The 13,887-nt window shown below is 48.7% G+C and overlaps 1 protein-coding gene across 1 annotated transcript in view; it reads right to left on the reverse strand.

The window, feature by feature from the left end:
• The window catches only part of CDON (cell adhesion associated, oncogene regulated), a 56,814-nt gene extending 42,933 nt beyond the window's left edge, over positions 1–13,881 (reverse strand). The window contains exon 1 of the mRNA XM_033519690.1: positions 13,790–13,881. The gene's annotated coding sequence lies outside the window, so the exon portion shown is untranslated. The remainder of the gene's footprint in view (positions 1–13,789) is intronic.
• Positions 13,882–13,887: the final 6 nt, after the last annotated feature.

The following is a 13,887-nucleotide window of genomic DNA, read 5'->3' on the forward strand; positions in this document are numbered from 1 at the left end:
ACCCACGGGGCTCAGCGTGCCAAAAGGCAACGGAGCCGGGCGAAGCCTCGTTTTTATGAATGCCTAATGACCACTCAATCATTAACATCAACCTTTAAAAAGCAAATGCAGCACCTACAGTGTTCATTACCCTCCCCCTCCCCCCCTTTCAGGGTCTCAATCGAGTCAGTCAAGCGTGCAAACCGATCCTGTCGCCAGCAAAAGCATTTCCTTTCACTGTGGTCAGCCAAAAGCAGGGGAAAAAAATGGAAGTGACTTGGAGTTATGGCACCAAAAAGGCCAGACAAGCAAGGAAATAATCAACTCCACATGAGCCACTTCGAGCCCATCACAATGAAAAGGGCCTACGACTAACCCCAGGAAAGGTCAGCGGGACTATGGGGGTCAGAAGCTGAAAAAGGCAATAGCGAGCAGCTGCCAGCTGCAATAAGAATCAATGTGTTCCTAATTACACTCCGAAGAGAGGGCTCGAGCGCCGGGAAACGCCGGGCTGTAATCACAGCTTGGGCAAAAAACATTCAAGTGCTCCTGTTTTACTCTTCTCCACCTCGAGCACTGGAGCTGCAGTTTGTGTGCTGCTAAATCACAGGAAGCCGAGTGCTGGAGATAAGGAGCCAGGCAGCTACAGAAGGGCTGGGGAATTCTGCGAAAAATACCATAATTGAGCATTTGTGTTGGAATTATGGCATCACCAGCGAGAGGATTTCGTGAGTGTAAGCAGTAAAATTACATTCTTCAAAGGGATTTTGCGTGTGCGTTCAGGAAACGCACGGAGCTCTGCCGACCAGTCCCATACACCTGGGAATTTCTCAATCCCCCAAAAAAACATGTGAAAGGGAAAACCCCACAAAAATCAGTTTTCTGACAGCAATCCTATAAACCAAGTGTGAGAGACACAAACGGGTCAGAACACAAGGAAATGGACACCAAAGAATCCACAGAAACACTGAATGGAGAAGCAGTTAAAAATTACAAGAAAAAGCATCCTTTGATGTTCTGTTCATATTTATTTATTGCATTTTAAACAAATGAAAGTGCACCCTCCAGATCCTTATCAGAAGGATAAGGATCTCCTGAATAAAGGAGCAAAATTACAGTTGCTCAAATTTTGCAATCCTCGGTTTGGATTTCAGTAATGCCTCCACATTTCTGCCCATGCCTGGCACCTACACCCATCAGTGCCAAAAGCCAGATCCAAGTGCTTCTTATGCCACTTCCCACCTAAAGATTCATTGGCATTTTTACTGCTTTTTAGGTAACATATTTTTATAAGCAGCCTTGTATGGAGCTTTTTTATTGCTTCACACCATTAAAAACCCCTATGAATCAGCGATGAATCCAAAGAACAATTTTAGGAATTAAAGACCCTCATCAATTGTGTAGCAATTTCTAATGGCACATCACTTTTCATAGAATGGCTTGAATTGGAAGGGACCTTAAAGACCTGAAAGTTGATATTTTTGTCAAAATGCAGAGCAAGTGTTTGCTCGGGTGGCAGATGGCAGGAAAAACAAACAGTGCTGAGCAAACAAGACAGTGACTGAGTCCCAGAGAGGACAGGGGATCCCACATCCTGATGGCCTTCCTCAATAATCAGGCAGAGGTGTTTCCTACAAAGCTATAAAACACCTTAAATAATGTCATTCATTTACTCAAACCGCTCTAGGTAAGGTCCAGTGGCCAGGACAAAGGTGACACAAGAAGAGGTTAAGCAACTGAGGAAAAAATAGCAGTATTAGCCCAAAACATGGCCAAGAGGCTGAGTGCCTCAAAGATGGAGAAGGAAGTATTTTTTATTGGATTTTTTTATTTTGCTTTCAGGCCTGGAAAATCTCATGGCTGGTATCAGCTGTTGGACTTGGATCAAAGTTTAGGCTTCCATTAATCTTTTGAGTTATATGTGAGGCTGATAGAGATATTTTTTTTTTTTTTTAGAAGACAGTTAAGATAACTCAGATACTTAATTTGCACTCCAATATTTCAAAAACACCTTGACTTTAGAACCTCGGTCTTGGCGTACATATGGTCTTGATAGAAGAACGCATGCTTTGGCATGGACTGGAGGAATGGATTTGGGAGCTGAGGGAAGGAAATTTAACAGTTTGTGTACTGTGCCTCGGCACACACAGATGAAAACATTCCCGAGTCACGACTCTGCTCCCGAGACACATCTGTGCTCCGAGGGGGGAGAGCTGGGGTTCCCATCCTGCCATTCCAGCACCGGTCACAGCAAGGCAGGCATCAGGAGAAAAATAAATAAATCATCCCAGAAGCCACACTTTCTTCTCCACAAACAGGCATAACAATTAGTTTAATTTTATTATTAACTTCAGCCAAAGAGCTAAGACAAGTCCCCCTGCTGCCACAGTAATGAAGTGGGAATGGCTCCTGTCTCCTCTGGCCTCGGGGGAAGGAGAGAACAGAGCATTAGCCCCATACCCAGCTCTGCTGGGCTGCAATTACACTTAAATGCCTAAATCAGGGCTTTCAGCCCCCAAGGGAGCTAAAGGTATCATTAGTTTAACACTTCCATCACAGTAGGCCAAATACATACAAAATTCTCACCCTTTGCTCTTCGAGGCTCCCTCACACCTCCCTGTCTTGGTCTCTCCTGCTTCAGTACTACTTTGCCTCGTATTTCCATTTTTTTCCCCACATTTAGCACATCACCTGTGCCATACCACTGAATGACACCTGTGCCAGCTCTGCTGCCTTCAGCCACATCTCCAAGGGTCCCTGGCCAACACCCCCTCCCCTGTTTCCTCAGGGCTGGCCTCAGCCTTGGAAAGAGGCGCCTGCTTTCCTTCTTCAGCTCTGGTTTTTAGCAAGAATGATTTCACAACCAGGTTTTCAGCCAATTTAAAGCCGGGCTGATGCCGAGGAGGGCAGCAACACCTTCCTTCAGGACCTGGCTTGCATTCTCCTATCTGCACCAGGGATCCTGCGGCCAGCAAGTGAGTCAGATCTGCTGGCAGATCCAGCCAAAAACTCAGCCAGAGAAAAAAAAATGAGGTTCAGTTTTCACCTGGATGAGGGAACAGTTTCAGCTCCCCATGCAGTCCTAGAGCACCAGCCCAAGGGAGGGGCAGGGAATGGACATCCAAGAAAAGGAACTTAGCACTTGAACAGCATGAGGCCTCAGCTCAACTCATGAAGCACCACCCCAGCATGTTAGATAAACTCTGGACTGCAAGAATGTGCACAAAAATGAAGAAAAATATACAAAACCAAACTCCAAGTGAGCCATGCCCCTTTTCTCAAGAGAGCTAGGGAACTCACCATGCTAATTATCCAAACTACAGGTGCACACACCACAGCAAGCTGGAGTAACTGCCTGAGGGGTTGTTTTGCACCCTCCAAAATGTTTGCATTTTACACGTCAAGGACCATCACCCATGATTATAATTTGTCTATGGTTTCTAAAACCAGAATCCAGCATGAATAAAAACTAAAAAGGACAAGAACCACAGTCTTGTTCTGGTCATGAGAAAAAGCTGTCAGACTCTCAGACAAAGGTTCCTGTGTCCACACAGGCTGCCTAAAGGTCCACTTCCAGTGGCACTCTCACACCTGGGCGGTTCAGCCACGAGAGAACATTGATGGAGAGAATTGGAACCACGGCTGAGCTCTGTTAGAGGACAGCGAGCTCATTCCCCAGGCAATTCCAGCTGAACACTGACACCTCGTCCTTTGGTAGCCTCCAGCAAGCAACAGCTCTGAAAAACGCAGACAAATGGGTTCTTTTAGCTGCACTAGCCCGAGTCCAACTCGGTCTGTTGTAACTTGCAGGGATCCATGCTATCCGTGAGCCCTTAAAGGGAAGCACAGCCATTAAATCCACACCTGCAGCCAGAATTTATAGCAACCTCATCTACTGCTGTCTTACATCATAGGCAATTAGGAGCCTGTGAACTCATGGCTGCAGGATATGGGAGGTGTGCTGGAGGAGGAGAGCCAAGCCTGTGTTACAGCACAGTCGTCAGTCACCTTTGAATTCACCGTGCCTGAGGACGGCTGGGCTGTGTATGGATTGGAGAGACAGACCCACTTGGACCCTGCTTTCTAAACAAAAGGGCTTCTCTGCACTCCATGTCACTCTTTCCCCTCTTGTTACAGCTGTCCACACGCTGTCACAGGCAATGCCAACACTCCCTGCTGCCGGACCCAGGCTCCAGGCAGAATAATGCTTATTAAAAAGCAAACCAGCTAACCAGGGACAGCTGAGGGAGAGAGCAGGAAAGACCCCGGCCTTTCCTCCCCCGATTAAAACAAGCCTTCACACAATCCATCCTCCAGCCTTACAGTAATTCAGTTTTACTGCTCTCCTCCCCTCCCTTCCCCCATGCTCAAAAGACCAAACCTGGTTTCAAAATTGAAGTCCGAGCTCTGTGGCAAACACACACTCCTGCACTTCTTCACCTCGAGGGAAGGAATCCTGACACAACCGACAATATTGCTGAGCAAAAGGAGCCCCTTTGCCTCAGGCCCAGATAAAAGCAGCAGCTAGGCAGAAAAATAAATGAAAACACTGTGGTGGTCAGGCCAGGTTTGCCACAACAAACCAACCTGGCTCCCAGGCAAGGAGAGGGGTAGAGGAACATGGGGGAAAGAGAGGGAGGCTTTGGGTTGGCTTTGCTCAGTGGTGTTGCACAACCGAGCACTGGTGCAGCTTCCCGCCTCCTTCCTCATGCCAGCAGAGCCGAAGGAGAGCGTTGATCCAAGCGAGAGAGGCAGCAGTCATCACAAAGATCTGGCCTGAGGGTTTGGCTCCTCCAGCCCTCCTGCTTCACTCCCTGCAGCCGAGCTTAGCCCTGCCGGCAGCAGGGACCCCTGCTCAGGGCTGGGGGCACTCGGGGCAGCACCCTCACGGTGGCAGGTCGTGAGTCAAAGCCCAAACCTCCTCTTGCCAATCAGGGCCATGGCAGCTGTTCCCAGCAGAACCAGTTCTAACACGAGCAACTGATAGGAAAGGAGTTAAGTTTCATCACAGGGACCAGGGAAAAAGTTCCGCCAGGTTCACCTGACTGTGCCCTGTTCTCACTCGCTCAGACATATCCCGCTTTGCCGAACAGGATTTCTGTTGGGATGTCCAACAGCAGACTGGCAATTCCTGGAGACACCTTCCCAAAGGAAGATGGATACCACAGAGTCACCACATAGGAAGAAAGTTCCAGACTCTTCATAGCACATCAACTCCCCCACGAGACTTTAATGCCGATCTCAGCAACATGGGGGCCCCGCAAAGATAACCGGCTGCCGGGATTGATTCCATCCCACGTTAGCATCCATCAGATAGCAAGAAAAACAAGATTAAGCAGCACCACGGCATTAGTCTTCATTTAAACTTGGCAAAGAAAGCAAATGTTTCTTTTTTGTTGGCTTCTCTGTGTGTTTTTTAAATCAGTCCCAGGCTCAGCCAGGGAAAGGTGCCTGGACTGTTTAATGTTGGGGGATTAGAAGGGACAACACTTGTACGCTCGCCAGAGCCCAGATAAGCAGCGAGTGCTTGGGTTAAGCAGGCAAGCATCTGCCTCCTGCAATATATACATTGTCCCAGTGAAAATAAACAGCTTCACACCTTTGGCTCAGAGAAGGACTTGAGCTTCTTCTGCATCCTCAACCTGCAGCCTCTCCACTGGAGGACGAAGGGTCACAAGGGTGAAGGTTACTCACAGTTCCCTTATTCCAAGTCTAAGGCTGGAAGCTTTCTGTCTCCTCTCACACTGGGTTGAGTCTTTGCTGCTATGCATCAGATCTGGTGTTGCTTCCTTGTGTTCACTGTGCCCCGAACCCTGAACAAACTCTGAACATGTACACTTTCTACATGTGCTGGTTACGTTCAAGCCACAACAGACACACTAATTAGGAAAAATACTAACTTGGAAACTGGACCCTTTTTTAAGTGCTCAGCCACAAAGTCCATAATCTAGAAAACCACACCTCAATTTAATGCTGCCACCCCAGTCACTGGAAATCACAGGGCTTCAGCCATATCACTGCAGCACCCACCACCTCCTGTCTGCTTCAAACTCCTCTCTGGTCCATCTCAATGCACAATTTGGAAGTGCAATCTGCACCCCAAAACCATGCCTCAGTCTGAATAGCTGAATTTAAAATTATATCATTAAGTTTAAAATTTCAACATACTTAGAGAGTTTTGATAATAACATTTTTGATTACATCCGTTGCCAGCTTCCTTCTACACCCTGACAGAGATTTAAAGTATACATTCCTATTTCATTCTGCAACAGAGATTAGTGGCAGGAACAGAAAACATCTTCTGTTCCAAAAAACCCTCAGGGTTTTCCTCCTCTTGCATTTTATTAGAGGAGTCTCAAATCTCCATCAAGCTATGATACACTGTCACTGCAAAGCATTTAAGGCAACAAGTATCCGAGTGCTCCACTGAAACACACCTTCCAAAAAACTCCTGAGAAGCAAAGAGATTTCCAAAGCTGTCCCAAAGGTGAAAGCACTCCCCAAGCAGTAACAGCCCTCAGCAAGCCTCATGAAAATTTGAGCCTATGCTCGAGCGTATGGCATGCAGAGCCCTAATTCAAGAACTTTTGTGAACTCTTATTGTGGGGAAGGGGGGGAACAAAGGAAAACCACATGCTATTGTTTATTTTGACTCCGCAAAACATTTAATCTACATGGGGTTGGAACATTACACAGCAAAACTGCTCAGCTCCCAGAAATTATGTACAGCCAACAGCAGCAAAGCCCGTTCTCCAAAGGGAGAATGCCATTTTAAGTGTTATCTTCACCCCATACAGCACAGAAACTCCAAAATGCAGCTGAAAGCTGCCACCAATCCCACACCCCAAGAGCATGGGATCAAGGCAAGGCTACTGGCATTTATGACAAGGAAAGCCAAAGCTGGGGGCTTCCACCAACTTGATCTTGAGCTATCGAAGCCTTTCTCAGTAAGACTGTGACTGCTTGGGGGGGTCCCTGAGCAGGAGGAGCCCCAGGCACCTCACACCCTCACAGCCTCTTTGAGCCTATCAACAGGAGCAGACCTTGATGCATTCCGAGATGTTAAAGCAACAAGACCCAGCATATGAGCTGCCAAAGAATTATTCCAGTGTATCCACAGGGATGATAACAGATCTCACTACATGAATTCCACTGCTGGAGCTGCACAACTCCCTTCCAGCCCTGTATCCTATTGCAGGTGTGCTGACAAGGACTGCCCACGTGTCACTGAAGAACTTCAGTGTCTGGCTCCAGAACACCCCCAAGCAGCTCAAGAAGCTGTGGCTCTGCTGAGGAGTTACAGATCTGCCCTGGCACAACTAAGAACCATCCTCCTAAATACCATATTTCTCTTCAAAGCCACCCACTGCCATCTCCTTGTAGCCAGTGAGTTCACTCCCCCAACCCCAATATTGCAGCTCCTTTACACAATTTCTCCTGGACACAGAGCCCACTGCCTCACGGGGTACAACCACTGCTGCCAAGGGACTGGAGCTGTGCCACCCCAGGCAGGTGCCAGCATCAACACTCCCACCTAGAGCCAGCAGAATGTGCAGACAGCTGATGTCATGGCCAGAGCAGACAGGTGACATCACAGCCCCAGCAGCCCACAGGCACCTTCTCTCCATCCTGGTTTATCTCCTCCTGCACCTGGGAGCAGAGGCCTTTGGCACAGCCCCATCCTCGCCCTCCGCTGGGCCGGGGGCTGGTGCAGACACAGGTTGCTGTGAGGTTTCAACAGGCTGAATGAAACGGTGAAGAAAGACACTTTTCAGAGGGGGAGGGGAGGCACACACGTACTGAACAAATCATCTGTTTGGAGCGCTGGCTCCTACTTGTTCTCAGTTATATTATTCACTCAAGGGTGGATTAATCCATCACTGCAAAGGAATCTCCTGATCTCAGAGATAAAGGCAACAAGTCATGCACTGACTGTCTGTGGATCCTCCTGGAAATGGCTAGCCTTTCTCATGGCCTTATTTGGGCCGATCCATCAGCTCTCAACTAACAACAAGCAAAAAAAAAAAAAAGAAAAAAAGAAATTAAAAACTGAAAACATACCACCTGTCTACAGTAACTTCAAGAGGATTGATCTGGAAGCAAGCAGAGGATTTTTACTCCAAACAATGACTGTTTGTTTCAGAAGGGGCCACATGAACTGTCCCCTTCCCTTGCTGGTGTTCCTCAGGAGAGGAACAGTCACCTGGGTCCTTACCTTCCAAACTGGCATGGAAAAAGGATTCATTTCTTGCAAGATTCTTTAGGGTGAGGCCTTTTACCCAGATAAAAGGTTTCTTTCACTCACTTGGGGCTGGGAAACAAAACCCCCTGGTGCCATCCCCCTGCAGGAGCATCTCCAGCTAGAGCAGGCTGTACTCAGACACAAGGTGCCTACACAGAATATACCAGCAGTTCCAGGAGGATGAACATCTCATGGCTGTACTTCAGTAGATGCCATAGAGTGATTACAGAGACATTCAGGATCTGTCTGTTCTTCAGCTAAGATTAAGGGGGGCAAAGAAGCTCCCCTCTGACTGGAGCTGGCAGCCCACAATAGCCAGGGCTCACCAGCACACAGAAGGCGAGCTGGCAGGGAATACTCACAGGCAATGCAACCCTCAAACACCTCTGCAGAGACAAAACACCCTCAAACCCCTCCAAAAATATAAATTCGTGGTGCTCAGCCTCTTTGCCAAGACTGTTTCAACGATGAGCTGCTCATGGCTCAAGCCTTTTAGTCCTTATCTTGGGATTTTATAGGTTCACTGCAAAGAAAACCATGGGCTGCAAGGCAGAGACTCCATACACTGCAAGGAAGGAAGCATTAAACTTCTCTTTGAATTAAACAAATAAGATTCAACCACTTGGTTCATTATCAGATTCAATGGTTGCAGTCTGTGGGGAAAGCTAAACAGCAGAACCCAGGGTAGAACTCAAAGATGTGATCAGAGAGACAGGTGAGGCCAAGGGTGTGGTTTCACCTCTCAGCTCAGCCACTGCCAAAGGGATGGTCTCCTTCCCTTTCCCCTGGTCTCCTCCCTCCCCAGCACACTTGTGCTGCCAAGCTGATGGCAATACCCCAGCCAAGCTGGTCTTGCCCACTGAGCTTTAGGGAATTATTTTATCCTTTTCCCGTGCTGTTCCTGTGAGCTGGACTGGTTCAACTGGGCATTTCCAGAGGCAGAAGATGGAGGGAGCTGGCCAGAACCCCTCCCTCTCTGCAAGGCACCACCCTTGGCTCAGCAGCAGAGCGAGTGCACAGGATCAGGAGACAGCAAATCCAATTTAGAATCCAGTGCTGCCAAAAGCAGCCATCCCCCCCCAGCCCCTCGGGGCCTTCCCAATCATCCAAGTGGAAGATTTAGCAACTCTTAACTGCAGGGCAAGATCCAGGAAAGTTTGGGGCTTGGGTACTTTTTTTTTTTGAAGGGTTAGCTGGAGTCACTCCCCTGCGGCTGCTCCAGTGCTGGATTCCCGCAGCAGCGGGGAAGAGGCAGGAATGTACCTGCCACCTCCTGCAGCAGCGAGTCCTTGGATGGAGCTGTAACGTGAAACTGCGCCCAAGGAGCTGGGGAGGGGGAAAAAAAAGGGGGGAAAATAAAAAAAAATAGTCCCACCTGGCTAGAAGAGCTCCAAGATATCTCATAGGTATGAAAAATGGGAAGACAACCCACCTTGCATGATTGTTTTCCCTCCTGTTGAAAGACAGCAGATATTTCTCACATAGAAAAAATGAGTACGGGCTTAATGGAAATGGCAGGTGGGCTGGATGCACAAGGCTCAATCCCTTACTGGGCTGAACAAGCATTTCCCCTAAAGTGATCACTGTCACTGGAGAATCATCATCCCCACCAGAAAGGGAGAAGCGAGCTGGGGAACGTAAGTGGAAAACTCTGACACACTCAGCCCTGGAAGTTGTCTTGAGCCATCTACCAAGGAAATAGCTGGAAGAACACTCAAGTGAAAAAAGTGAACACATACACAGAGGAAACTATCTAGTCTAGAAGTTCTTGAGCCAGTGTAGTTGGAGACCTCCCACCAGCCAAAGTAATACAGCAAAGAGGTTTTTGCTGACTTTGCCAAAGACAAACAGCATCCCAGAGCAAATGATGCAGGGTAAGGGGACACACAATAGCAGGGTTTGCTCCAGGAGAACAAAAAGTGAGTAGGAAAGGGAAAACACCTGGAGAACCAACCAAATACCAGTCCAAACAACAAAATAGGTCAAAATTACCAAAATAGGTTGGAATGGCAAAAAAAGTGGACAGAGAACACAGTTTGATGCCCACGTACCGGCTTTAAGAGTCAGGACTGCAAGGCAAGCTGCAAATTCCCGTCTAAGGAGGAAATTTGACCAATTCCACTTGAAACCAGGTTTTCAGCTCAGTCTCAGCCCAGCTGCAGATAGCAACTGGCCCTGAAGCTCCCCAGCCCACAGAAAACCAGAGAACTGACTGCAAACCGCTGCAGTGAAGAGGAAGGAGCAGGACTCAGCTCAAGGGAGCCACTCACTAAACAGCAAGAGATAATCATAAGCAAAGCAGGAGACAAAAACCTGACCCTACATACAAAGGGCAAGTTTACAGTACCAATTAATTTATACAAATGAGATGTTCCCTAACAAAAGGCGTTCGGCAGGTTTCCGAGTTGCCAATTAAAGCAATTCCATAAAAAAAAATTACCTGAGATACCCAATCCCAGCAGGTTTGTGGGTGAAGACCTGCTCAGTCTCAGGGCTTCTTGTACTAAACCAAAGGTTTCAAAGCCTCGTGGCAGCTTCCCAACAAGTTCACCACATTTCCAAGTCATTTTGCATAGGACTGTGTGCCAAGACCACAACACTGCAATGAAACCCCTCCAGAGTCACACCTGTGGACATGGGAACAAGGAAGATGCAGAACAGGAGGTTTTCCACCACAGGCTAAAAGGCCTGGCAGAAAGAGAGAAGGTAAAGGAGCTCTTGGAGAAGGTGTGAAGAGTGGGTTTGGTGAAGTTCAATGCCTTTTTACACACAGAACTAGAAACAGCTCACATAACCTGCGGGGAACCTTTTCAATATAGCTCATTCCTTGTGCTATATTGCATACAAACACTCAGAGATCAGCCCCTGACCCACAGCTCCTCACACCCAGCCCTGCAAACAGCCTGAAATCACAGCAGCTGGTCCTGTACACACCCAGTCACACCAACAACTGTATGGGAGAAGGCGCTGCTGACTGACCACCGCATCAGAAAACAGCTTTATTCCCAAAATCACTTAATCATCACATGCTTCCCAGTTACTTCTTTGGCACCGAGACTTTGTTGGTCTTGAAGTTCATGGCAGTGCCTCATCTTGAGCACCCACCAATTAATGCCCTGGTCATGGTACACCTGAGGCCTCGTTAGGCAGAGCAAATCTGTTGTGGGACAGACAGAGGGGGATTTATGAGATGCTGAACCCCGATGTGGCTGTGCACTCACAATCCATTGCTTTGCTTCCCCATTCCCACATCTGCAGAAGCAGTCTTTAAACAAGCCAGAGTATTTTTAAGCTCTGACAGTTAAAATCCTCAAGTGACATCACCTGAAGTCAGAGCACAGCTGCCTTATTCCTCTGGCACACCAGCAAGCCAAAGTAAGCAGGAGCCTCATTTATGGGCTTACAGCACACCTTGAGATAATGAAAGCACTGGTGGGACTTGCCCTGCACAGACAGGCCTCTCCTTGCAAGGCGTTTTTCCCCCCTCTCCTCAGTTTTGGGGTAAAACCCAAGTGTTTTAGCAGCAGAGCAGCCCAGTGATCCAGCAGAGGGGACACACAGTGGGGCCAGCCCAAATCCCACTGCCACTATCCCAGGGGTTTGGTGGCAAAGAACGCAGAGCTGGCGTCCCACCAGAGAAAAAGGATGAAAAATCACCAAGACTGCACGAAGGATGGCAAAAACCAACCCCTAAAGCTACTTCCGTGGTGTACCCGAGCTCGTCTGCCCACACTTCACCTTGCACACACAGGCACGGCTGTTTACGAGCACTCGGAGCAGCTTAAGGGTGTAAATCACCTTAATCCAGGCGACAAAGCCACCGAGCTCATCCTCGGGTGAGTTACTAATCCCTCCACACCGCAGCAGTTCCCATCTCACTTCCTACCCCTTGAGGAGGGAAAAAACCCTTTTAACATGGTAGGTAATTCAGTGGATCCCACCTTCTCTCTGAATCCAGCTTTCAACAAGTCATGGCTCTCCCCACAAGCCTGAGGATTTTCTGGGATGCAGACCAAGCCAGTCAGAGGCTTCCCTCTTCTTATGGAAAGGGGAATACAGGTCAAATATATTTATTTCTTTTTAATCACTCCATTACCAAGTCCTCCCCACAAGATAGGCTTGTAGCTGCTTTGAAAAAGCAGGGTTTGGTTTCAATGTGTTTGACTCATGCTCTCGCCACCTATTTTAATTTGGTGGAACAAAAGCATGCTGGCTATAATTAAGGCAAATAATATCAAGTTCAACAGAAAAACGTTAAGAAATTGTGCTGGGAAACGTTCACTGCAGATTTTTGGAACGGAGAAAGAACTGGCCGTCGCCCACAGCAACTGCTACCACAAAAGCAGTTTTTCTCCTTAAAGCAGCTACGGGCAGGCTGTACATCCCATAGCTGTCAAAACAGCCGAGTAGTGGGAGATGAGAAAAGGAAAGGAGCTCCACACAGCTCGGCTGGGAGCACCAGCACCCCAGGATTACCTGCTTTGTTCAAGGAAAACGCCAGGCCACGAAGGAGAAAACCCCAGAGAACCAAAGCTTCCACGCTGCCGGGAACCTCGGCGGCCGTGGCTGGTGTTTGGGTCAGTAAATTGAATTTCTGGTGCATGTGTGAAAGATACAACTCATTGAGTAAACAGCCCTTCAGAGCTGACAGCTTTACAGCCGCAGGATCGGCGCGACTACTCCTTCCCAGAGGCAGCAAAGCAGTTGGGGAAAGCAGTAAAATAATAATTAAAAAGAAAAAGCTACATAAAGCCATCACATTTACCCTTTCACCAACCCTTTACACAGTTACGAGGCGGGAGCAAAGTAAACATTGCCTGTTTGCTGCCCGACAGTGTGTCACGGCTGAAAAACACATCTCTTTTGGTTTAAAAAACATCAGTATTGGAAAGCATGGGACAGACTGGAAAGTTCTTCCATGAGAAGTCAGGAGCTACATAATTTATATTTGTTTTTGGCAAAGAGACAGACAAAGCAAGGGAAAGTAATTTAAAATTCAAGAATCGCGTGGCTTTAAGAAGGTAGGCAGCTTAATGCAATAAAAATAATAATAACAGAGATAAGATGTCAGGATGCTTTACAGCCAGAGACCTCAGGCAGGCATCGCACACCACCTCCTGCCTTAGGGACTGACTTTCCATCGCTCTAATTGCAGAGAAAAGTGACCTTACAGGTTAAAAACATTGAGATTAACCATTTTAAGGCGGTTAGGAGGCTGGACGCGACCCCAAACCCATCCCCTACGGCACCTCCTTCAAGCAGAGCAGCGTTTAAATGACAAATAGAGGGGAGTGGAGGCGCGTTCCCTGCGAAATGAGACCATAAATCAGAGCCAGGCAGCTCCGAGGGCTCGTCCCGCTCCCCGGTGAGCGCGGTGCACCGGCTGAGCCCCGCGCGGCGAGGGCACGGACGAGCCCCGAGGGTGACAGGAGCCGAGCCCTGCGGGGTGAGACGGGAGCCGCCACCTGCGGCCGCCCCGGGCCGCCCCCGCCCCTCCCGGAGGAGCCGCGCTCGCCCCTCCCGGCGCGCGCCCGCCCGCGCCCCCTCAGCGGGAAGCGCGCGCGTTACCTCTCCGCCGCGCCCCCTCCCTGGTCCCGGTCCTGGTGCCGGTGCCGCTCGGCGGCGGCTCGCCAGGACATTCCAGGCTGGGGCGGGCGTCCCGGCGG

The sequence above is a fragment of the Parus major genome, chromosome 24 (assembly GCF_001522545.3).
Source record: "Parus major isolate Abel chromosome 24, Parus_major1.1, whole genome shotgun sequence".
Classification (NCBI taxonomy): Eukaryota; Metazoa; Chordata; class Aves; order Passeriformes; family Paridae; genus Parus; species Parus major.